At 48.6% G+C, this 24,645-nt stretch overlaps 10 non-coding genes across 10 annotated transcripts; 8 read left to right on the plus strand and 2 right to left on the minus strand.

Moving 5' to 3' along the window:
• Positions 1-1,160: 1,160 nt before the first annotated feature.
• Trnam-cau (transfer RNA methionine (anticodon CAU)) lies at positions 1,161-1,233 on the plus strand. The gene has a single exon. It is a non-coding gene; the product is annotated as a tRNA-Met (tRNA).
• Positions 1,234-1,895: 662 nt separating this feature from the next.
• Trnai-aau (transfer RNA isoleucine (anticodon AAU)) lies at positions 1,896-1,969 on the plus strand. The gene has a single exon. It is a non-coding gene; the product is annotated as a tRNA-Ile (tRNA).
• Positions 1,970-2,244: 275 nt separating this feature from the next.
• Trnag-ucc (transfer RNA glycine (anticodon UCC)) lies at positions 2,245-2,316 on the minus strand. The gene has a single exon. It is a non-coding gene; the product is annotated as a tRNA-Gly (tRNA).
• Positions 2,317-3,410: 1,094 nt separating this feature from the next.
• Positions 3,411-3,483, plus strand: Trnam-cau (transfer RNA methionine (anticodon CAU)). Its single transcript has one exon. It is a non-coding gene; the product is annotated as a tRNA-Met (tRNA).
• A 508-nt stretch (positions 3,484-3,991) lies between these two features.
• On the plus strand, positions 3,992-4,063 carry Trnaq-uug (transfer RNA glutamine (anticodon UUG)). Its single transcript has one exon. It is a non-coding gene; the product is annotated as a tRNA-Gln (tRNA).
• Positions 4,064-4,261: 198 nt separating this feature from the next.
• Positions 4,262-4,335, plus strand: Trnai-aau (transfer RNA isoleucine (anticodon AAU)). Its single transcript has one exon. It is a non-coding gene; the product is annotated as a tRNA-Ile (tRNA).
• Positions 4,336-4,953: 618 nt separating this feature from the next.
• On the minus strand, positions 4,954-5,025 carry Trnag-ucc (transfer RNA glycine (anticodon UCC)). Its single transcript has one exon. It is a non-coding gene; the product is annotated as a tRNA-Gly (tRNA).
• Positions 5,026-11,884: 6,859 nt separating this feature from the next.
• Trnae-uuc (transfer RNA glutamic acid (anticodon UUC)) lies at positions 11,885-11,956 on the plus strand. Its single transcript has one exon. It is a non-coding gene; the product is annotated as a tRNA-Glu (tRNA).
• A 6,614-nt stretch (positions 11,957-18,570) lies between these two features.
• Trnag-gcc (transfer RNA glycine (anticodon GCC)) lies at positions 18,571-18,641 on the plus strand. Its single transcript has one exon. It is a non-coding gene; the product is annotated as a tRNA-Gly (tRNA).
• Positions 18,642-19,392: 751 nt separating this feature from the next.
• Positions 19,393-19,464, plus strand: Trnae-uuc (transfer RNA glutamic acid (anticodon UUC)). Its single transcript has one exon. It is a non-coding gene; the product is annotated as a tRNA-Glu (tRNA).
• The last annotated feature ends 5,181 nt before the right edge of the window (positions 19,465-24,645 follow it).

Genomic DNA, 24,645 nt, shown 5'->3' on the forward strand with positions numbered 1-24,645 from the left:
AAACATGGTTACGCGAAGACGTTCAGTCATTGATACATTGAAAACCCCATTTAAGACTGAAGAGGATATCTATTATTTTTCGTGTTTTCAATCACTTTTGTTTGAATTTGACCCGATGGCTTTGATGGGTCTGTGAGGATATTATGCGCTACAGAAGAAAAAAATTATTTATTTCCTTTATTTGACTTACAGCGGTGATGCATTTCGTTTCTCACGTGGAAGTGACAATATGATTTAACTTTCCTTTTACTACCTTCTTCCTATGGACATCAGTTTATAGTTTGTCTTCTCCACGCGCATCTTGTTCTCCAAGAATGGACATGGACGTTATTGTGTTTTTAAAGAAGAACTTTCCTAAGAATTGTAGTTACTAGTCGCCTGTGACTTCTTTTCGGATGGATAATTTATTATGACATTTTTATCGTTTGAAGAGGTACAGTGTCTTTTATTATGCATTCCATGGATGGACAGAGGATTTGATTTTGTGTAAGAATTTTCACTTATTTATTGATTTTCACACCATGATCCAAGAGAGAAGCCGTCAGCGACGAGCGCCTATCACGACAGATATGATAGCGTTGAAGCTCGCCGAGGAAGGTGTTATTGGTGAGAGCAAGGAGAGCTATAAGGGGAGTTGGGAGGCAGAAAAAAAATTTAAAAAAAGTGGTAGAATGCTCGCCTGCCACGCGGGCGGCAGGGGTTCGATTCCCGGCCGAAGCATCAGTTTTGTTTTTCTTGCGATAATGGTGCGCGTGTCTTTCGAGCTCTCGTTCCATAAGCTACAAGAATTTGTTTTGTTTTGTTTTAGGGTGCACAAGCAACTAGCATCATACGCGCAAGTACAAGAGCGAATAGCAGGATTCGCTGTGAGAAGAACCAAACATGCAGCACGTACGACTCCTCACTTGGCGGCTCGAGTGCTCTTCTACAGACGAGCGTCGGCCTGTACTCACGAGTTGCCGTGTCCAAGTGCCTCCAAGCCAATGAACTTTAACGACAAACAGGCTAACGTTCGTTGTAAAAGCTGCAGCTACATTTCAGTCTACTGTGCCGGGAATGCACGTGTAGCAACAGCACACGTTATCCAGGAAGTACACTGATTCTACATGTGATTTTTCTCTGTGACACTTACCAAGTTTCCAGAGCGTCGCTTAGGCTGTGCCTCGGTAGCGCAGTAGGCAGCGCGTAAGTCTCATAATCTTAAGCTCGTGAGTTCGATCCTTACCTGGGGCATGTAATTTCCTGTAACTGATGGCGATGCTGTTGCTACGCAACCAACGTATTTGTTGTTTGTTATCCACAACGTTTCAACGCCTCAGCGTGCAAATGTTTACGCTCTGTTATTGCTACTTACAGCTTTGCTTCTCGTCTTCCTACAGTAAAGCATGAGGCCAAAATCAATGCTCTGAGACGTTTGAGGTGTGCACCTTGCCAGCCAGTATTCGCAAAGATGCTCGCAAACAAAGAAGATCGCCGACGCCGGATTCGACACGAAATGCGACAAGAGACGCTCTAAACCGTACAACGCATGCTCACCTACGGTATGGTCTAGTGGTTAGGATACCTGTCTCTTGCCCTGGAGGCCCGGGTTCGAATCCCCGTACCGGAACCGAATTTATTCCACACGAGTCGTGACAAGTTTCAGCTGTCCGAGCTGCCGTTTCACGTGCTGCTCGTAATATAGGTACAGTTTCGTGACCGTCAGCAGAACATTGTAGACAGAAACAGGCACACGATGGCCCTAGAAATGGTGTGTGGCATTATGCCACGCACTTCCAGGGCAACCTCGCCAGCGGAACATAGACGAGCGAAGCAAAAGCACGAAGACCCTAGCAGTGGCGTGTGGCTTGATGCCTAGTGTTTCCAGCGTAGGGCTGAGCAACCGGCCATGGCGAGGCCCGTTATCTCAGTTGGTTAGAGCGTCGTGCTAATAACGCGAAGGTCGTGGGTACGATCCCCCCACGGGCCAGTATGCTTTTACTGCTACGAAAAGGCAGGGCAGCGCGTCCACCGTGAAAAGATGGAGCGTGTTGTGTGACCATCGGCTCGCTTTTCCTTACCTCTCTCAGTCGTTTCTCATGCCCGTCATTTTGATATAGGCCGATTGGAGAGCGTCAGCTCTCGCTAAGTCGAGACAAGTCGAGGCACAGGGACACGCGGTCTGGTCTGCGCGGTGCGATCGGGAAAAAACTTCAGTTGAAGGGCGCGCCGCAGCCATATTCATACGCCAAAATAACGGCCCGGTGCGGTGGCCGGGAATCGAACCCGGATCAACTGCTTGGAAGGCAACTATGCTGACCATTACACCACCACCGCACAACCGGGCGCCCCCACGCCGCGCTGTGTCGGCTTCCCGCCTGTCGGCAGCGGCCGAAGGTGATCGTACCTGGCAGGTGCATTTCGAGGCAGGCCAGTACATTCAGGCGCATTCGGACAGCGTCTCCACGCACATTTGGCCACCTTTGGCAACAGTCGTCGCCGGCGCCGCAAGAGTACTCGGGGGAACGCTTTGGAGCTTCATTTTTAAGCAGTGCAGTGCAGAATTCAGCGCTGCAACGTTTTTAGGGTGCAGAAGCAACTAGCATCATACGCGCAACTACAAGAGTGCATAGCGGGATTCTCTGTGAGAAGAACCAAACATGCAGCACGTACGACTCCTCACTTGGCCGCTCGTCTGCTGTTCTGCAGACTATGATTTTTCTTTTGGGACATTAAATTTAAATGAATAAATAAAATATTATTGTTACTAATACAAAAAAAATTATCTAAATGTACAATGTTTCCTTCCCGCTGCCTCTCCCTTATCCTGTCAGGAGACGGGGACACCGTGGCCAGGCCACCAAGTACGTCCCCTGCCCATTCTGCCCCCTGACCTACTTGCTATAAAAAAAAAAAAAAAAAAAAAAAAAAAAAGTGGTAGAATGCTCGCCTGCCACGCGGGCGGCCAGGGTTCGATTCCCGGCCGATGCATCAGTTTTGTTTCTCTTGCGATAATGGTGCGCGTGTCTTTCGAGCTCTCGTTGCATAAGCTACAAGAATTTGTTTTAGGGTGCAGAAGCAACTAGCAATTAGCATCATACGCGCAACTACAAGAGTGAATAGCGGGATTCTCTGTAAGAAGAACCAAACATGCAGCACGTACGACTCCTCACTTGGCCGCTCGTCTGCTGTTCTGCAGACTAGCGTCGGCCTGTACTCGCGAGTTGCCGTGTCCATGTGCCTCCAAGGCAATCAACTTTAACGACGACAAGCAGGCTACCTTCCGTTGTAAAAAGCTGCAGCTATACTTCAGTCTACTGTGCCGGGAATGGACGTGTAGCAACAGCACACATTACCCAGGAAGTACACTGTCTCTACATGTGATATTCTCTGTGCTACTTACCAAATTTCCAGAGCGGCGGTTCGTCCGTGCCTCGGTAGCGCAGTAGGCAGCGCGTAAGTCTCATAATCTTAAGGTCGTGAGTTCGATCCTCACCCGGGGCATGTAGTTCAAAAAATGGTTCAAATGGCTCTGAGCACTATGGGACTCAACTGCTGAGGTCATAAGTCCACTAGAACTTAGAACTACTTAAACCTAACTAACCTAAGGACAACACACACATCTATGCCCGAGTCAGGATTTGAACCTGCGACCGTAGCGGTCGCGCGGTTCCAGACTGTAGCGCCAGAACCGCTCAGCCAGGGGCATGTAGTTCTCTGTAACTGATGGCGGTGCTGTTGCTAGGCAACCAACGTATTTGTTGTTTGTTATCCACAACGTTTCAACGCCTCAGCGTGCAAATGTTTACTTCCTGTTATGGCTACTTATTGCTTTGCTTTTCCTCTTCCCGCAGTAAAGTATGAGGCCAAAATCAATGCTCTGACACTTTTGAGGTGTGCGCCTTGCCAGCCAGTATTCGCAAAGATGCTCGCAAACAAAGAAGATCGCCGACGCCGGATTCGACACGAAATGCGACAAGAGACCTTCTAAACCGTACAACGCATGCGTACGTACGGTGTGGTCTAGTGGCTAGGATACCTGTCTTTGAAGCTGGAGGCCCGGGTTCGAATCCCGGTACCGGAACGTAATTTATTCCACGCGAATCGTGACAAGTTTCATGTGTCCGAGCTGCCGTTTCGCGTCCTGCTCTCAATGTAGCTATAGTTTCGTGACCGTCAGCAGAACATAGTAGAGAGAAACAGGCACACGATGACCCTAGAAATGGTGTGTCGCATTATGCCACGCAGTTCCACAGTAAGGCTGTGCAACCGCCAGTGCCGGGGCCCGTTAGCTCAGTTGGTTAGAGCGTCGTGCTAATAACGCGAAGGTCGTGGGTTCGATCCCCCCACGGGCCACTAAGATTTTACGGCTACGAAAAGGCAACGCCAGTTTCAGCTGGAGATTAAGATGAGCAAAAACTCTTCACTCTGCGTGGAAGCTAACAGCGGATCTGAGCTCCACTTGTCGGCAAGCACTATAGCATTCACTCGGCAATGCCTTTCCATACACAATACGATAAAGAGGAAAGAAAGAAGAAGTCCGATTGCTGCTGTTTAAACAACTTTGGGCTCTGTCAGCACTTTGGTGACTGACCACCTGGGAACAGAGGGTACTGTTGGCACTTTTAATTCCCATTTTCCTTTCTTCTTCGATTTCGGAGCTGCAGCCCGATTCGGTCAGAGACACTGGCGCCACGTTTTACCTCTCGGTATGCTAAGCCGCGCCGCGCGGCCACCGTGAAATGAGGGAGCGTGTTGTGTGGCCATTGGCTCGCCTCTCCCTACCTCTCTCAGTCGTTTCTCATGTTTGTCATTTTCATATAGGTCGACTGGAAAGCGTCAGCTCTCACAAAGTCGAGACAAGTCGAGACACGGGGACACGCTTCAGGGTGGTCTGCGCGGACCGCGATCGGGAAAAAACTTCAGTTTAAGGGCGCGCCGCAGTCGTATTCATACGCCAAAATAACGGCCCGCTGCGGTGGCCGGGAATCGAACCCGGATCAGCTGCTTGGAAGGCAACTATGCTGACCATTACACCACCACCGCGTTGCTGCCTGCTGCCACGCCGCGCTGTATGTGCTTCTGGCCTGTCGGCAGCGGCCGAGGGTGATCGTAGCTGTAGGCGCATTACGTGGCAGGCCAGTACATCCAGACGCATTCGGACAGCGTCTCCACGCACAATTGGCCACTTTGGCAACAGCCGTCCCCGGCGCCGCAAGAGTACTCAGAGGAACGCTCTGGAGCTTCATTTTTAAGCAGTGCAGTGCATAATTCAGCGTCTGCAACGTTCTCTCGGGAGGATGCGACGGCACTGGACGGCAGTCCCACTTTCCCTTCAGACGTCTGCGCGGAAAGCACCCGGCAGCACGTCGTGCGGAGCTCCGCTGCCGTCGTGTGTTTGTTTACATCGCCGGGACTTTGGCGCTTCGTTCTTCGTGATTTCTGCTTTGAAGATTTGTAAGTAACAAAATGTCGACATTTTCGAGAGCTAACACCGCTCAGTGTGTATTTGATAGAAGTGCTGTCCGCCCCACCGCATTTGAAATACACGAATGGTTATTCGAAGACTTAAAGATACCGGAAGAAATCGTAGACACCTTTCAATTGGACTTTGTTCAGTATTGCTTGTTCTTGAAATTTACGTCCGGGGACATGTGTGAAAAATTTGTTGCTAAATTTGGTGGCAGTCGTCGTTTTAAACATGCAGACGGCAGTATTAGTAATGTGCAAATTGTGGCGTCAGGGTTTGGAATTCTAACTGTCCGTGTTTTTAATGTACCGTCTGAATGCCCTGATAAAGTTTTATCTCGTGCCTTGTCGCGATTTGGTGACGTTCTGAACATTACAATGGAGAAATGGTCTAGTGCATACCGTTATAAAGTTGCTAGTGGTGTCCGTAGTGTACGGATGGATCTGAAACAACATATTCCTTCCTACTTTGTAATCGGTGGGGTTCGTGCACAGATCTCATACATCGGGCAACCGCCGACATGTGCCGTATATCATTCCACGGAACATTTAAGGGGTGACTGCCCTCGACGGCGACCTGTTCAGTTACCGCGCCAAGATGTTGTGGGTGGTAGCGATAAATTTGTGCCCCTTATGAGTGAGATTGTAGCAGGAACAACCTTTACCGGTCCGACCGACCGACCGACCGACCGACCGTCGGCCGTTGATTCTGTCGAAGACAGGTCCGTCGCGGAACATAGTAACACTACTGTCGGGCAGGAGGAAATGGAGGTTGTCCAGGACCCGCCTGCCCCGACCGACCGGGTTGATAACGAAAGGGACGTCCGCCCTGTTATTACTGATGCCGTTCAATCGGATTCGGTGAAGGCAACAGACGCTTCTTTACCCCCGCCGCCCCTCCCGGTGCCAACTTCTGCCGAAACTGTAACGCCTTCAGCGGAAAGTAAAAAGCAACGCCGCCAGCGGGGCAAGGGTAAACAGGCCAGGGATCCGAACCCGGCCGCCCTCGCGAATCCGCCAGCCACGGAGAGTGGCAGTGAAAGTGAGGCAATGTCACAGGGTTCCTCCCGTAATAGCAGCCCCGCCAGGACAGAGAAGATTCGAGCACACACTGCTCACTTGAAACAATTTCTCAGTGTCGGGAAGGAACAGGACATTGCTGCTGCAAAGCGTAAATTAGAACAGGCCAGTGAGCAGTTACCACAGCGCCCGCGCAAATATTCGGTGCCGTCACAGCCGGCCGTAACATCGCGCGGCGGCCAGGCGGAAGCCACCCAGTCGTCGGGTGACGCACGACCACCCCCGCCACCTGACAGTCACAGCCCGTGGTGGCAGCAGCAGGAGGACGAGGGGGGCCAGTAGACGTGTGCGAAGACCCACATCGTTGTCATGAGTCCACCTACATTGCCATTGACCTGGAAACTACTGTGTCTTGTACTGCGTCCAGTGTATTGTCGTGACATGTTTTTGTAGAATTGCTACTAACCACTACAGTGTTTTAAGACCTATTGAAATTTCCATTTTTATGCCAGCTGCTGTTCGTTTAAGTATCAATCCGGTATTTTATCCCTTCGTTGGTGTTTTTTCTCTTGCTCTGTATTGTCCATTTGCTTAAAATGTCAACGCACCCACAACCAACGAGTATGTTTTCTGTCTTGACATTAAACGTTGCCGGTATCTCAGCAGTGCACAAGGTAGCAGCTTTTAAAGACGTTTTATTTCATGGAAATTTTGGTATTGCCCTTCTTCAAGAAGTATCTAATGACGTTTTTAGCAATATCCCAGGCTATGATGTTGTTTACAATCTGAATAGTGATAATAATTGTGGCACTGCGATTTTATATAAGTCGTCTTTTGAACCTATGGACATCCAACTTCTCCCCAATGGTCGTGTCAGCGTGTGTCATTGAGGGAGTCCAATTTGTCAACGTCTATGTGCCCTCGGGGACTGATCAAAAACACACACGCCCTAGTTTTTTTACCACGGACATATGCAACTTTTTGGCTACGGCTCGCCCCATCATATTCGGTGGCGATTTTAATTGTGTTGTTGCCTCTGCTGACCAATACCCCACCCCCAATAAATGTGCTGAACTGACTACCCTTTTAAATGCAGCGGACTTGCGTGATACGTGGCGTCACTACCATCCCATTATGACGCAGTATACGCACTTTTCTACTGGAGGGGCCAGTAGAATTGATAGGATCTATGTTTCACGGGAGCTCACAGACGCTTTATGTGCAGTCGAGGTTCTGCCTGTCGCCATGAGTGATCACTGTGGCTACGTGTGTGTTTTGCGGTTGCAGTGCTGTCGCACGAAATCTCTTCCGGCATATTGGAAATTAAATACCGGCCATCTGGGTGCCGAAGGGCCCCGTGCGGAGATACGTGTAAAATGGCAGCAGTGTTTAGCAAAGTTCCACACTTACGGGTCCCGCATCGAGTGGTGGGTGGCGCATGCCAAACCGATTTTGCGGAAGGCGGCGCAATTATATAGTCGAGAAGCGAGTTACTGGCACAGGCGTACGTTGGCATTTTATCAGCAATGCTTACAGGATGCTATCCATGCACCTGTTGGCCCCGACGCAAATATTAGACTCCGCCTGAGCAAAATTAAAACCCAGATTCTGAGGCTGCACCGGGAAAGGTCGAGAGGTTTAACGGTTCGGAGCCGTCCGTTATGCCACATCGATGACGAGGAGCCGTCGCTCTATCATCTTGCCCGGGAGAAGACACAGGCTCGCAAAAAGTATATTGATGCGCTAGAAACTGATGCGGGGATTGTCCTATCGCAGCGGCACGAAATTGTACGTCATATCTCCGACTATTATACTTCGCTCTTTCACGATGCTACCGAGGACGGAGAGGCCACGCGACTTTTATTAGATGACTTAGTCGACTGCATGTCCGAACCTGACCGTCAAGAGCTGGTTGCAGAGGTGTCTAATCAGGACGTGTTACAGATCTTGAAAGCCAGTGCAACGGGCAAGTCGCCTGGACCCGACGGTCTCCCTACAGAATTTTATATTACTTTCTGGGATATTGTAGGGGACAAGTTTACGGTACTGGTGAACGAAGTGCTTCGCGGCTTCGTCATCCCGAGTCAGGTTCTCGAAGGGCACATTGTTCTTATCCCCAAAAAACGGGGTCCGTGTCGTGTCACCGATCTGCGGCCAATTACGCTGCTGAATGCTGATTACAAGCTGGCGGCCAGATGTGTTGCAGCGAAGTTACAGGCAGTCATGGACAAAGTCATCTGTCCACTTCAAACCTGCGGCGTTAAGAGGCGGACCATTTTCAATGCAGCGTCTACCTATCGTAACATCTTCGCTTACTCCGCCGACCATCGGCTTTCAACCGGTGTTCTTCCTCTGGAATTTGCCAACGCGTTTGACAGGATGAGCCACGATTATTTGATGCATATTATGAAAAAGATGGGATTTGGCCTCCGCTTCATTTGCGTAATTCGCCATTTCCTGACAGGAGCCAGTTCGGTGGTGACAATTAATGGATGGAGAACACCACCTATAATTCTTCGTAGGTCGGTGCGACAGGGCTGTCCCTTATCTATGTACCTTTTTGTCATTGCTTTGGACCCACTGCTGCGTGCGCTTGACCGCACGATAGGCGGCGTGGATATTCATCTTGCCACTGTGAAATGTCTCGCTTATGCTGATGACGTAGGTGTTTTTATCGGCGACGACGACGATTTTCATCACATCCGGCCCTTACTGAGGAGGTATGAACGTGCGTCGGGTGCCTTGATAAATCCAAGGAAGACCGTAATGATTCCTTTAGGAAATTGTGAAGTGGATCCCGATCAGACTTGGTTTCGCGTAGCCCGTCACCACATTATCTTGGGCCTTGACGTTACTGCTAATCCCCAACAGATGCGGGCGCGCACCTGGCGCCGGCTGCTCAATCATGTCAAAGGCCTTTGTAAGACTTACGCCAGCCGACGCCTCACCCTCCTCCAGAAGGTCGACCTAATTAACAGCGCCGTGTATTCCAAGGCCTGGTACGTGGCACAACTCCTGGACGTTCCACGACCACTCGCCCGATCATTTTCGCAGGCCGCGTACTGGCTCCTGTGGCGCCACGAAATCTTCAAGGTTCGGGCGGCAACGTGCGTCCTCGACACCACCTTCGGAGGACTCGGCCTCGTCGATTTTTCCAGGAAGTGTTCGGCGCTGCTGGTGCACCGCATGGCCACCTTGCAAGCTAACAGCCCGGATGGAACGGCGGCGGCCATGCTCGTCGCTTACCGGCCGCCCTCCGAGAGCGCACCGGTGTCCGTGGTGGGCATCCCGTATCAACTCGGCTACGTCAGAGCTTACTACCTGCAGCGGAGCTACGTACTGGAAACGGCGCTGGACAGGAACAGGACTGTTCGCCGACTGTATGCGGCGATGGTGGGGAGGCCACCCCGTCACAAGCTCGCTCTTCGCTTCCCCGCGACCAACTGGCGGCAAGTGTGGCTCAATATTCATCACTCCGTGTTGCCCTCCGGCGTTCGGTCCCAGTGGTATAAACTGGTCAACAATACGGTGGCCACTAACCAACGTCTCTCGGACATCCGCCTGCTGCCGTCTGCCAACTGTGGTGCATGCGGCGTTCCAGACACACGGGAGCATCGCTTTCAATGTCGCCTCGTGTCGGCCATCTGGGAACTGTGTAGGGTCATGGTGTCTCTGATCAACAGGACGACACCCTCGCACGTGACTCTCAATGATGTTCTTGCGCCAGGGTTTAAACCCTTCCCTCGCGCGAAGCACAATACCATGGTGTGGCTCTTAGGTCACACAGTCTTCGCCATTCTGGATTGCCAAGTCCAGGACGTATACACATATTTAGCATACTTGTGGGATGCACATTCCCATGTACAGCGGCTGAAACATTATAACGAACTTTTTGCCAATTTTCTGTGTGCGGCGTTAAAACATGGTTACGCGAAGATGTTCAATAATTGATACCTTGCAAACTCCATTTAAGACTGAAGAGCCTATCTCTTATTTTTCGTTTTTTTCAATCATTTTTGTTTGGATTTGACCAGATGGTTTTGATGGATCTGTGAGACAATTATGCGCTAAAGAAGAAGATTATCTTTTATTTACTTTATTTGACTTATGGCAGTGGTGCATTTCGTTTTCCACATGGTAGTGACAATATTATTTTAATTCCCATTTACTACCTTCTTCTTATGATCTTAGGAGTGAGTTTTTAGTTTGTCTTCTCCACGCGCATCCTTTTCTCCGAGAATGGACATGGAAATTAATTGTGTGTTTTTTGTATAAGAAGGAACTCTCCTAAGACTTTTAGTTACTCGTCGTCTGTGGCATCTTTTAGGATGGATCTTTTATTTTGCCATTTTCATTGTTTGAAGAGGAACATTGTCTTTTATTGTGCATTTCATTGATGGACGGAAAATTAGAGTTTGATAAAGAATTTTCATTTCTTTTTTGATTTTCACGATATGATCCACGAGAGCAAGCCGTCGACGACGAGCGTATACCACAACAGATATGATAGCGTTGAAGCTCGCCGATGAAGGCATATTTTGGTGAGAGCAAGGAGGACTATAAGGGGAGTTGGGAGGCCCTAAAAAAAAAAAAAAAAAAAAAAAAAAAGTGGTAGAATGCTCGCCTGCCACGCTGGCGGCCCGGGTTCGATTCCCGGCCGATGCATCATTTTGCTTTTCCCGCGGTGCCGTGTGGCTTGCGCGCTTGAGATGCACGATCCACAAGAATGTACAGCGGTATTCCCTGGAGAAGAACCGAGAACGCAGCACTTGCGGTTCCCCAGTCGGACGCTCGCGTCATGTTCTACGGACTGGCGTCGGCCTGGCGTCACTAGTTGCTGTATCCAGGTGCCTCCGAGGCATCGAACTTTAACGACAGGGAGTGCTGCCTATCGTTGCAAAAGCTGCAGCAACACCGCAATCAACTGGGCCGGCAGTGCACGTGTAGCAACAGAAGACGTTGTCCAGGAAGTAGTGTATCTCTGCGTCTAATATTGGGTACGGTACTTACCTAGTTTCCAGGACCAGCGCTTCGCTCCGTGCCTCGGTAGCGCAGAAGGCAGCGCGTAAGTCTCATAATCTTCAGGTCGTGAGTTCGATCCTCACCCAGGGCATATGATTTTCTGTGACTGATGGTGATGCTGGTGCTAGGGCAACAACCTATCTCTTGTTTGTTATCCACAACGTTTCAACGCTTCAGCTGGAAAATGTTTACTTCCTGTTATTGATACTTACAGCTTTCCTTTTCCTCTTCTCCCAGTAGAGCATGGAGCCAAAAGTATTGCTCTGAGACTTTTGAAGTGCGCGCCTTGCAAGTCAGTATGCGCTAAGACGCTCGCAAAGAGAGAAGGGTGCCGACGCGGGACTCGGCACGAAATGTGCGAGAGACCATCCGAACCGTCTAACGAACGCCCAAATCCGGTGTGGTCTAGTGGCTAGGATACCTGGCTTTCACCCAGGAGGCCCGGGTTCAATTCCCGGTACCGGAACGGTAATTTTTTCCACACGAATCGCGACAAGTTTCAGCTGTCAGAGCTACCGTTTCCCGTCCAGCTCGCAATACAGCTGCTGTTTCGTGACCTCCAGCGGAACATAGACGAGCGAAGCAGAAGCACGATGACCCTAGCAGTGACGTGTGGCTTCATGCCTCGTGTTTCCAGCGTAGGGCTGAGCAACCGCCCGTGGCGAGGCCCGTTAGCTCACAGTTCCGCTTGAGACGCGACAGCGATCGGACGTGCTGTGTATTCGATCCGCCGTTTCCCTCGGGTTGTGACTATTTACTTTCTGTGTGTGACGTTTGTTTGTCTTCTTTTCTTCGTTGTTTCGTCGCCTTAGTGTTTGTGTTGTGTCTTGTGTTGTATAGCGGCTTTTGCCGCATTTATTAAGTGTTATGGCTTCCCGGTTGTTTCCGCGGAAGTGTACTCTCAGTTTTCAGTTTAACAAGGCCACCAGGAATGTTCAACCAACTTCGTTGGAAATTCACGAATGGATTGTGGATACGATTGGCGTTACATCGGACCAGGTACATACGGCGTATTTTGACACAGAACTTTACTGCTTTTTTGTGAAATTGTTGAACCCAGTTTTGCTAGATAAGATTTTACTTAAACATGGTGAGCAAGTGTCGTTCCGTCATAGAGATGGTTCTGTTAGCAGTGTTACTGTTTCAAATGCGGAAATTACGTATACCACAGTTCGGGTTTATAATTTACCCCCTGAAGTTGAAAACAGTTATCTCAAGGAAGCTTTACTTGGTTATGGTACCGTTCGGTCAATTCGAAATGAACGTTGGTCTGCACAACATAAGCTGCAATGTTATAATGGTATCAGATCGGTTGAAATGCATATTAAGTCGAATATACCGTCCCATCTGGTTGTATGTGGTTATCGTGTTCATCTTACTTATGAGGGGCAAGTTGGTACGTGTTTTCTATGTAATGAAAATGGTCATGTTCGTGCTAATTGCCCTAAGCGGGTGTTTGTGCTTAAAAATGGGCTATCACAACGCCGCAAATTAACGGTTGCCGATCTTGTGCCATCAGCTTCCTCCACTGTCTCGTGTCAGCCTCCTGCAGTAGATTCTTCACAACGGGTGACACCTTCCTCTGATGCAGGTTTTCCCCCGTTACCCACTCGCCCAGATGTATCGGCTGCTTCTACACCGATCCCGTCTGTTTCCAATAACAAACGCCGTCGTGCTAGTGATACCGGTAGCACTGATGACGAAGCTGCTGTTTCGCAGCCGGTTTCCGAATCTGACGAGAGAATTCCGGAATCTCCCATGCTTGTTTTGGATTCTGTTCCCACTGTGTCTCCTGCTTTGCCTGATGACGTCAAACTTGCTGCCACGCCGTCGGCGCAAGAGCCCCAACATTCGGTCGAGGTGGTGTTGACATCCCTCCCGACACAGGCATCACAACATGTTGACGACACTTCGGTGCAGGCAGCTGTTTGTCGGAAAATCGCTTCTAGAACTGCGCGCTCCGCTTCAGCGGATTCCAAACCTATCTCTCCACCTCCTACACTTCCAATACCTACACCTTCTGATGCCGGTGCCGATGTTCCTGATGCAGTTTTCCCCTTGCTTGCTCCTTCTTCTGATTCCTCTCGCCCTGCTAATCCTTCGGATGCCTTGGTTGACGTGCCTGATCTCGAACCCCCCCACTCCACCTGCTCTTAAATCTGGTGTGCATCAGATACGCCGTCGGGTGAAAGTGCCCCCCAATCTTCACGCGGTGCGGAAAAAACACAAGCATGCAAAGGATGACTCTGATTCCGTTGATTCCGGGCAATCACCCTCTGCCATGTCTGATGTTGATGATCTGGATGTAGTTGCTTCTAATGTGGTGTAATTAGGGTTCATTTTCCCTTTTTTGGTTGATGTTGCAGTCGTACACGTTTATTACCTTAAATATAAATTGCATTCAATCTGCTCTGAAGTTAGCGTCTCTGCAGCAGTTCATTTATGACTCTGCAGCTGATGTTGTTTTCCTGCAGGAAGTCTCCGTTGCACACCTGTTTGTTCCTGGCTTTCGCACTATTATAAATTTTGCGCCTGAGTTTTCCACAGGTACTGCCTTACTAATTCGTGGCGGTATCCCCGTTACCGAAATTGAGCTCTTAGACTCGGGAAGGGGTATTGGTTGTCGGTTATTTGACACAACCTTGGTTAATATTTATGCCCCCTCTGGTTCCAGCAAACGGCAGGAAAGGTCTCGTTTTTATAAAGAGGATCTGATTTATCTTTTACGCAAAAATCCTGCGACTTTGATATTGGGGGGTGATTTTAATTGTGTATTACAAGCTAAGGACCAATCCCCTCATTTTAATTATTGTTTCGAGCTACATTCTCTTGTACGTCAACTACGACTACTCGATGCGTGGGAGGTAAAACACCCCACTTTAGTTAAATTTACATTTTTTACTGCCACCTCAAGTAGTCGACTGGACCGATTGTATATTTCTGATCCCCTTAGTGTTTCTGTTTTAAATGTAGATGTTATTCCAGCCAGTTTTACGGATCATTGTGCTCTTGCGGTTATAATTAATTTGGAGCGTCAGCCTCTTAAACTTTATCGGCCGCTGTGGAAATTCAATGTCTCCCTGCTCGATGACCCTGACATCGAACCTCTAATACAGACGGCGTGGGACATGTGTTTACGTTCTCTGCGATACTATCCGTCTAAGCTTCACTGGTGGATCCACTGTGCGAAGCCAAAACTACGTCGCACTTTAATGTCCTACAGTTATAATAGAGCGCGAGATCTGAAACTGACTTTTGAGTATTATTATTCGGTGCTTCGCGAACTTTATGATACTTCTCGAATGACATGTGCCCACCTTTCTGAGGTTCGGAAAATTAAAGCCAAGCTCCTTAGTATTAAACGGCTTCAGATGGAAGGATTGAAGATTAAATCTAAACCGCCGTCCACCTTAGCACATGAGATGACTTCCATGTACCATCTGTTTCGTCACCACAAGAACCGTCGACGTGTATTGATTGACGGCCTTATGGCAGCTGATGGTCGCCGGCTTACCTTACAGAATCAAATAACCCATGAACTTACCTGCTACTATGAGACCTTATATGCTGTGGCTGATTCTGATCCGCTTGATGTTGACGAGATTTTAACTGCTATCCCATCAGTTTTAACAGAGGACCATAATATGGAATTTTTAGCTCCTTTTACTGCAGACGAAATTTCAGCTTTCATTGCTTGTTCACCATCTCACAAATCTCCTGGTCCGGATGGCCTTCCTAAGGAGTTTTTTGTTCGCTTTTGGCCTATTATAGGGCCTGTTTTTACGGATATAGTAAATGAAATTTTGAATGGTGGCACAATTCCGGCCGATTTCAAGAGAGGTACGGTTGTCCTGATACCGAAATCTGCTGGTTTGAAGACAGCTAGTGACTTTCGTCCTTTAACCCTTTTAAATTTTGATTATAAGACGGCTGCTAGGGCTGTTAATGCACGTCTATCCGTCTTGCTTACACCTGTGATAACTCCTTGTCAAAGCTGCTTTCCGGGGCGCTCCATCTTGACGCCTCTGGCGGGGTATCGTGACATTGTGTCGATTGTCGCTGTCACCAATATTTCCTGTGCGCTTTTATTTGTTGATTTTAGTAAGGCTTTTGATCGTGTGTCCCATTCGTTTTTAGAGCTTCTGCTGCGCCGACTCGGTTTTAATGAAAAGGCGCTGCTGGTTCTTAAGAATATGACGACTGGCATTTCTGCTAAGATTGACATTAATGGACAGCTGACGAAGGTCATTGATATTAAACGTGACGTCCCGCAAGGTAGCCCTTTATCCATGACCCTTTATGCTCTCTCCCTTCAACCACTCCTCACACGTCTCAACTCGACACTTCGTGGTCTTACGATCTCTGGGGTTACCCAGACAGCAACAGCTTATGCTGATGATTTGGTTGTTTTGCTTCGTTCCACCGCAGAAGTGCCGCCGTTGAAAATGGAACTAGATAAATTTTCTGCTGCCTCAGGTTCTCGTATCAACCCCCGTAAAAGCAAACTCCTGAATTTGCGGGGCTTTGAACATGTGGTTGTTCCGTGGGTTACGGCTGTTGAACATCATACACATTTAGGTATCTATCTTGAACGGTGTCCTCTTCGTATGGCTGCGAAAAATTGGCAAGTGGCCATTTCCAAGCTTCAAGGTGTTTTATTCGAACACTCATGGCGTTCGATACCGATACTGCAAAAAAAGCTTGTATTAGACACTTATGTTTTATGTAAAGTATATTACGTTGCTCAGTTGTTTCCGCTTCCCAGAATGCAGGGTGCAAAAATGGTCCAGCTTATTAACAGATATATTTGGCGGGGGCACATTTTTAAATTACGTTGTGATGTTCTTACGAAGCCGCGACTTGAGGGCGGCTTGTCGTTCACCGATGTCCGTGTCAAGGCTGCTGCCCTTTATGTTAAGCGCACCCTCCATCTTTTATTTTCTGAGTCCCCGACTGTTACTTCGCGATTATTCCATGTCGTTCGTCCTGCGAGCTTGTCACCGCCTATTAACGTAGGACCTCTAAATGCGAAGCTACGGCATGTTCGGGACTTCTACATTGAGATTAGTTATCTGGATCTCCACTTACAACGTCGTCCTGTTTTTACTACGCGAACACTGCTTGACAAATGGCACAGGTCTTCTTCTTCCATCCCGATTGTTTTACAATATCCCCGTTTCCATTGGCGTAACATATGGACGAATATCAGCTTACCCGTTCATTCCGCAACTGTTGCCTCCCTATGGTATAAGGTAGTTAATCAGCTGATTCCTACGAACGAACGACTTCATCGTATAGGTTTAAGTGTCACTCCGCTTTGTCAAACGTGTGGTTGTGTTGATACGCTCCCACACCGATTTACCTGCGCTGACCGTCTTCGCATGTGGTACTGGCTGCGCCGACAATTGGCGTTACTCACCAGAAGCTCGGAATCAGCTTTTACAACTGATATTCTCTGCTGGCCGGACACGGTTTTTTATCCCCGGACAAAGAACAACACCATTATGTGGCTTCTTGGCCGTTACATTTTTGCAGTGGTTGATGGTGATGGTATTTCCGATTTTATTTCGTTTACTGGTTACATGCTTCATGAGTACTGGACGCAACAATCTTTCCCACATCTTAAGAGGGACTTTGCGAATATGCTCAGTATTGTTTTCGAAAAGCAGGGGATTGGTTAAGTTTCCACTTCTATTGCTCGCTCCTGCGCCAGTTGCATTAACTGCACCGGTATAGGGGGCTACTGATCTCACTTCATGAGAGGGGAGACATTCTCGCTAGCTCTTAGTTACTTTGCCTTCCTGCCAAGCTTTTACCTGTTTGGATAGACAACGCATAAATAAGCCCCGAGTCCACATATCAGTATCATGAGACTCCGAACCAAGGACAATTACTACGTATTGGTGCCACTGTGCTTCAGTGCAGGGAGGAGGAGACGTCATGGCCAGGCCTCGGGTTTCGACCCCTGCCCAACGCGCCTCCACCGAGCTGCACTGGGTCATTTAAAAAAAAAAAAAAAAAAAAAAAAAGTTGGTTAGAGCGTCGTGCTAATAACGCGAAGGTCGTGGGTTCGATCCCCCCACGGGCCAGAACGGTTTTACCAATACGAAAAGGCAGCGCCGATTTCAGCTGGCGAGTGTGATGACCAAAAGATCATCACCCTGCGTGGAAGTTGACAGAGGATCCGAACCCGACTTGTCGGGAAGCGCTACAGCATTCGCTCGGCAATGGCCACAATATGTTGAACACACTGGTTCTCAAACGGCAAAGAGAGAATGAAAGAAAATGTCCGATTGCCGATGTGTAACAACTTTGGCCCTTGTCAGAGCTTGGGCGGGCGAGCGCGTGGGAACACAGGGTACTGTTGGCAATTTTGCTTCCTATTTTTCTTTCTCCTTTGTTTTCGCAACTGCAGCCCGAGTCAGTCAGGGAGCCGCCACCGTGAAATGAAGGGGCGTGCTGTGTGTCCACCGCCTCGCCTCTCCTTGCCTCTCTCAGTCGTTTCTCGTGCTTGTCGTTTTGATATAGGCCGACTGGAGAGCGTCAGCTCTCGCGTCAGCTGAGCAGAGCAAAGTCGAGACAAGTCGAGACACACTATCCATAGGCTGGTCTGCAGCGAGTAAGAGGTGGAAAAAAAAACATTAATTTAAGGGCAAAAGTACTCATATGCAAAATTAAGAGCCTGCTGCGGTTGCTGGGAATCGAACCCGGATCAACTGCTTGGAAGGCAACTATGCTGACCATTACACCACCACCGCACAACCGGGCGCCCCGACGCCGCGCTGTGTCGGCTTCCCGCCCGCAGGCAGCGGCTGAAGGTGATGGTAGCTGCAGGCGCATTGCGAGGTAGGCAGCGCGGATGCATTCGGACGGCGTATCCATGCACATTTCGCACCCTTTGGCAAGAGTCGGCGCCGGCGACGCAAGAGGACCGCTTTCTGGCGGCTTTTTTAGCCAGTATAGTGCAGGATTCAGCCTCTGCAGCATTTTCTCGACAGAATGCTACGGCGCTTGACGGCAGTCCCACTTTATCTTAAGGCATCTGCTCGGGAAGCAGCGTAAGATTCACTACTGGCCTCAGCATCGGTGGTTCAGTGGTAGAATGCTCGCCTGCCACGCGGGCGGCCCGGGTTCGATTCCTGGCCGATGCATCATTTTGCTTTTCCCGCGGTGCCGTGTGGCTTGCGCGCTTGAGATGCACGATCCACAAGAATGTACAGCGGTATTCCCTGGAGAAGAACCGAGAACGCAGCACTTGCGGTTCCCCAGTCGGACGCTCGCGTCATGTTCTACGGACTGGCGTCGGCCTGGCGTCACTAGTTGCTGTATCCAGGTGCCTCCGTGGCATCGAACTTTAACGACAGGGAGTGCTGCCTATCGTTGCAAAAGCTGCAGCAACACCGCAATCAACTGGGCCGGCAGTGCACGTGTAGCAACAGAAGACGTTGTCCAGGAAGTAGTGTATCTCTGCGTCTAAAATTGGGTACGGTACTTACCTAGTTTCCAGGACCAGCGCTTCGCTCCGTGCCTCGGTAGCGCAGAAGGCAGCGCGTAAGTCTCATAATCTTCAGGTCGTGAGTTCGATCCTCACCCAGGGCATATGATTTTCTGTGACTGATGGTGATGCTGGTGCTAGGGCAACAACTTATCTCTTGTTTGTTATCCACAACGTTTCAACGCTTCAGCTGGAAAATGTTTACTTCCTGTTATTGATACTTACAGCTTTCCTTTTCCTCTTCTCCCAGTAGAGCATGGAGCCAAAAGTATTGCTCTGAGACTTTTGAAGTGCGCGCCTTGCAAGTCAGTATGCGCTAAGACGCTCGCAAAGAGAGAAGGGTGCCGACGCGGGACTCGGCACGAAATGTGCGAGAGACCATCCGAACCGTCTAACGAACGCCCAAATCCGGTGTGGTCTAGTGGCTAGGATACCTGGCTTTCACCCAGGAGGCCCGGGTTCAATTCCCGGTACCGGAACGGTAATTTTTTCCACACGAATCGCGACAGGTTTCAGCTGTCAGAGCTACCGTTTCCCGTCCAGCTCGCAATACAGCTACTGTTTCGTGACCTCCAGCGGAACATAGACGAGCGAAGCAGAAGCACGATGACCCTAGCAGTGACGTGTGGCTTCATGCCTCGTGTTTCCAGCGTAGGGCTGAGCAACCGCCCGTGGCGAGGCCCGTTAGCTCACAGTTCCGCTTGAGACGCGACAGCGATCGGACGTGCTGTGTATTCGATCCGCCGTTTCCCTCGGGTTGTGACTATTTACTTTCTGTGTGTGACGTTTGTTTGTCTTCTTTTCTTCGTTGTTTCGTCGCCTTAGTGTTTGTGTTGTGTCTTGTGTTGTATAGCGGCTTTTGCCGCATTTATTAAGTGTTATGGCTTCCCGGTTGTTTCCGCGGAAGTGTACTCTCAGTTTTCAGTTTAACAAGGCCACCAGGAATGTTCAACCAACTTCGTTGGAAATTCACGAATGGATTGTGGATACGATTGGCGTTACATCGGACCAGGTACATACGGCGTATTTTGACACAGAACTTTACTGCTTTTTTGTGAAATTGTTGAACCCAGTTTTGCTAGATAAGATTTTACTTAAACATGGTGAGCAAGTGTCGTTCCGTCATAGAGATGGTTCTGTTGGCAGTGTTACTGTTTCAAATGCGGAAATTACGTATACCACAGTTCGGGTTTATAATTTACCCCCTGAAGTTGAAAACAGTTATCTCAAGGAAGCTTTACTTGGTTATTGTACCGTTCGGTCAATTCGAAATGAACGTTGGTCTGCACAACATAAGCTGCAATGTTATAATGGTATCAGATCGGTTGAAATGCATATTAAGTCGAATATACCGTCCCATCTGGTTGTATGTGGTTATCGTGTTCATCTTACTTATGAGGGGCAAGTTGGTACGTGTTTTCTATGTAATGAAAATGGTCATGTTCGTGCTAATTGCCCTAAGCGGGTGTTTGTGCTTAAAAATGGGCTATCACAACGCCGCAAATTAACGGTTGCCGATCTTGTGCCATCAGCTTCCTCCACTGTCTCGTGTCAGCCTCCTGCAGTAGATTCTTCACAACGGGTGACACCTTCCTCTGATGCAGGTTTTCCCCCGTTACCCACTCGCCCAGATGTATCGGCTGCTTCTACACCGATCCCGTCTGTTTCCAATAACAAACGCCGTCGTGCTAGTGATACCGGTAGCACTGATGACGAAGCTGCTGTTTCGCAGCCGGTTTCCGAATCTGACGAGAGAATTCCGGAATCTCCCATGCTTGTTTTGGATTCTGTTCCCACTGTGTCTCCTGCTTTGCCTGATGACGTCAAACTTGCTGCCACGCCGTCGGCGCAAGAGCCCCAACATTCGGTCGAGGTGGTGTTGACATCCCTCCCGACACAGGCATCACAACATGTTGACGACACTTCGGTGCAGGCAGCTGTTTGTCGGAAAATCGCTTCTAGAACTGCGCGCTCCGCTTCAGCGGATTCCAAACCTATCTCTCCACCTCCTACACTTCCAATACCTACACCTTCTGATGCCGGTGCCGATGTTCCTGATGCAGTTTTCCCCTTGCTTGCTCCTTCTTCTGATTCCTCTCGCCCTGCTAATCCTTCGGATGCCTTGGTTGACGTGCCTGATCTCGAACCCCCCACTCCACCTGCTCTTAAATCTGGTGTGCATCAGATACGCCGTCGGGTGAAAGTGCCCCCCAATCTTCACGCGGTGCGGAAAAAACACAAGCATGCAAAGGATGACTCTGATTCCGTTGATTCCGGGCAATCACCCTCTGCCATGTCTGATGTTGATGATCTGGATGTAGTTGCTTCTAATGTGGTGTAATTAGGGTTCATTTTCCCTTTTTTGGTTGATGTTGCAGTCGTACACGTTTATTACCTTAAATATAAATAGCATTCAATCTGCTCTGAAGTTAGCGTCTCTGCAGCAGTTCATTTATGACTCTGCAGCTGATGTTGTTTTCCTGCAGGAAGTCTCCGTTGCACACCTGTTTGTTCCTGGCTTTCGCACTATTATAAATTTTGCGCCTGAGTTTTCCACAGGTACTGCCTTACTAATTCGTGACGGTATCCCCGTTACCGAAATTGAGCTCTTAGACTCGGGAAGGGGTATTGGTTGTCGGTTATTTGACACAACCTTGGTTAATATTTACGCCCCCTCTGGTTCCAGCAAACGGCAGGAAAGGTCTCGTTTTTATAAAGAGGATCTGATTTATCTTTTACGCAAAAATCCTGCGACTTTGATATTGGGGGGTGATTTTAATTGTGTATTACAAGCTAAGGACCAATCCCCTCATTTTAATTATTGTTTCGAGCTACATTCTCTTGTACGTCAACTACGACTACGCGATGCGTGGGAGGTAAAACACCCCACTTTAGTTAAATTTACATTTTTTACTGCCACCTCAAGTAGTCGACTGGACCGATTGTATATTTCTGATCCCCTTAGTGTTTCTGTTTTAAATGTAGATGTTATTCCAGCCAGTTTTACGGATCATTGTGCTCTTGCGGTTATAATTAATTTGGAGCGTCAGCCTCTTAAACTTTATCGGCCGCTGTGGAAATTCAATGTCTCCCTGCTCGATGACCCTGACATCGAACCTCTAATACAGACGGCGTGGGACATGTGTTTACGTTCTCTGCGATACTATCCGTCTAAGCTTCACTGGTGGATCCACTGTGCGAAGCCAAAACTACGTCGCACTTTAATGTCCTACAGTTATAATAGAGCGCGAGATCTGAAACTGACTTTTGAGTATTATTATTCGGTGCTTCGCGAACTTTATGATACTTCTCGAATGACATGTGCCCACCTTTCTGAGGTTCGGAAAATTAAAGCCAAGCTCCTTAGTATTAAACGGCTTCAGATGGAAGGATTGAAGATTAAATCTAAACCGCCGTCCACCTTAGCACATGAGATGACTTCCATGTACCATCTGTTTCGTCACCACAAGAACCGTCGACGTGTATTGATTGACGGCCTTATGGCAGCTGATGGTCGCCGGCTTACCTTACAGAATCAAATAACCCATGAACTTACCTGCTACTATGAGACCTTATATGCTGTGGCTGATTCTGATCCGCTTGATGTTGACGAGATTTTAACTGCTATCCCATCAGTTTTAACAGAGGACCATAATATGGAATTTTTAGCTCCTTTTACTGCAGACGAAATTTCAGCTTTCATTGCTTGTTCACCATCTCACAAATCTCCTGGTCCGGATGGCCTTCCTAAGGAGTTTTTTGTTCGCTTTTGGCCTATTATAGGGCCTGTTTTTACGGATATAGTAAATGAAATTTTGAATGGTGGCACAATTCCGGCCGATTTCAAGAGAGGTACGGTTGTCCTGATACCGAAATCTGCTGGTTTGAAGACAGCTAGTGACTTTCGTCCTTTAACCCTTTTAAATTTTGATTATAAGACGGCTGCTAGGGCTGTTAATGCACGTCTATCCGTCTTGCTTACACCTGTGATAACTCCTTGTCAAAGCTGCTTTCCGGGGCGCTCCATCTTGACGCCTCTGGCGGGGTATCGTGACATTGTGTCGATTGTCGCTGTCACCAATATTTCCTGTGCGCTTTTATTTGTTGATTTTAGTAAGGCTTTTGATCGTGTGTCCCATTCGTTTTTAGAGCTTCTGCTGCGCCGACTCGGTTTTAATGAAAAGGCGCTGCTGGTTCTTAAGAATATGACGACTGGCATTTCTGCTAAGATTGACATTAATGGACAGCTGACGAAGGTCATTGATATTAAACGTGGCGTCCCGCAAGGTAGCCCTTTATCCATGACCCTTTATGCTCTCTCCCTTCAACCACTCCTCACACGTCTCAACTCGACACTTCGTGGTCTTACGATCTCTGGGGTTACCCAGACAGCAACAGCTTATGCTGATGATTTGGTTGTTTTGCTTCGTTCCACCGCAGAAGTGCCGCCGTTGAAAATGGAACTAGATAAATTTTCTGCTGCCTCAGGTTCTCGTATCAACCCCCGTAAAAGCAAACTCCTGAATTTGCGGGGCTTTGAACATGTGGTTGTTCCGTGGGTTACGGCTGTTGAACATCATACACATTTAGGTATCTATCTTGAACGGTGTCCTCTTCGTATGGCTGCGAAAAATTGGCAAGTGGCCATTTCCAAGCTTCAAGGTGTTTTATTCGAACACTCATGGCGTTCGATACCGATACTGCAAAAAAAGCTTGTATTAGACACTTATGTTTTATGTAAAGTATATTACGTTGCTCAGTTGTTTCCGCTTCCCAGAATGCAGGGTGCAAAAATGGTCCAGCTTATTAACAGATATATTTGGCGGGGGCACATTTTTAAATTACGTTGTGATGTTCTTACGAAGCCGCGACTTGAGGGCGGCTTGTCGTTCACCGATGTCCGTGTCAAGGCTGCTGCCCTTTATGTTAAGCGCACCCTCCATCTTTTATTTTCTGAGTCCCCGACTGTTACTTCGCGATTATTCCATGTCGTTCGTCCTGCGAGCTTGTCACCGCCTATTAACGTAGGACCTCTAAATGCGAAGCTACGGCATGTTCGGGACTTCTACATTGAGATTAGTTATCTGGATCTCCACTTACAACGTCGTCCTGTTTTTACTACGCGAACACTGCTTGACAAATGGCACAGGTCTTCTTCTTCCATCCCGATTGTTTTACAATATCCCCGTTTCCATTGGCGTAACATATGGACGAATATCAGCTTACCCGTTCATTCCGCAACTGTTGCCTCCCTATGGTATAAGGTAGTTAATCAGCTGATTCCTACGAACGAACGACTTCATCGTATAGGTTTAAGTGTCACTCCGCTTTGTCAAACGTGTGGTTGTGTTGATACGCTCCCACACCGATTTACCTGCGCTGACCGTCTTCGCATGTGGTACTGGCTGCGCCGACAATTGGCGTTACTCACCAGAAGCTCGGAATCAGCTTTTACAACTGATATTCTCTGCTGGCCGGACACGGTTTTTTATCCCCGGACAAAGAACAACACCATTATGTGGCTTCTTGGCCGTTACATTTTTGCAGTGGTTGATGGTGATGGTATTTCCGATTTTATTTCGTTTACTGGTTACGTGCTTCATGAGTACTGGACGCAACAATCTTTCCCACATCTTAAGAGGGACTTTGCGAATATGCTC

Source organism: Schistocerca serialis, chromosome 2, assembly GCF_023864345.2.
Source record: "Schistocerca serialis cubense isolate TAMUIC-IGC-003099 chromosome 2, iqSchSeri2.2, whole genome shotgun sequence".
In the NCBI taxonomy this organism is placed as follows: domain Eukaryota; kingdom Metazoa; phylum Arthropoda; class Insecta; order Orthoptera; family Acrididae; genus Schistocerca; species Schistocerca serialis.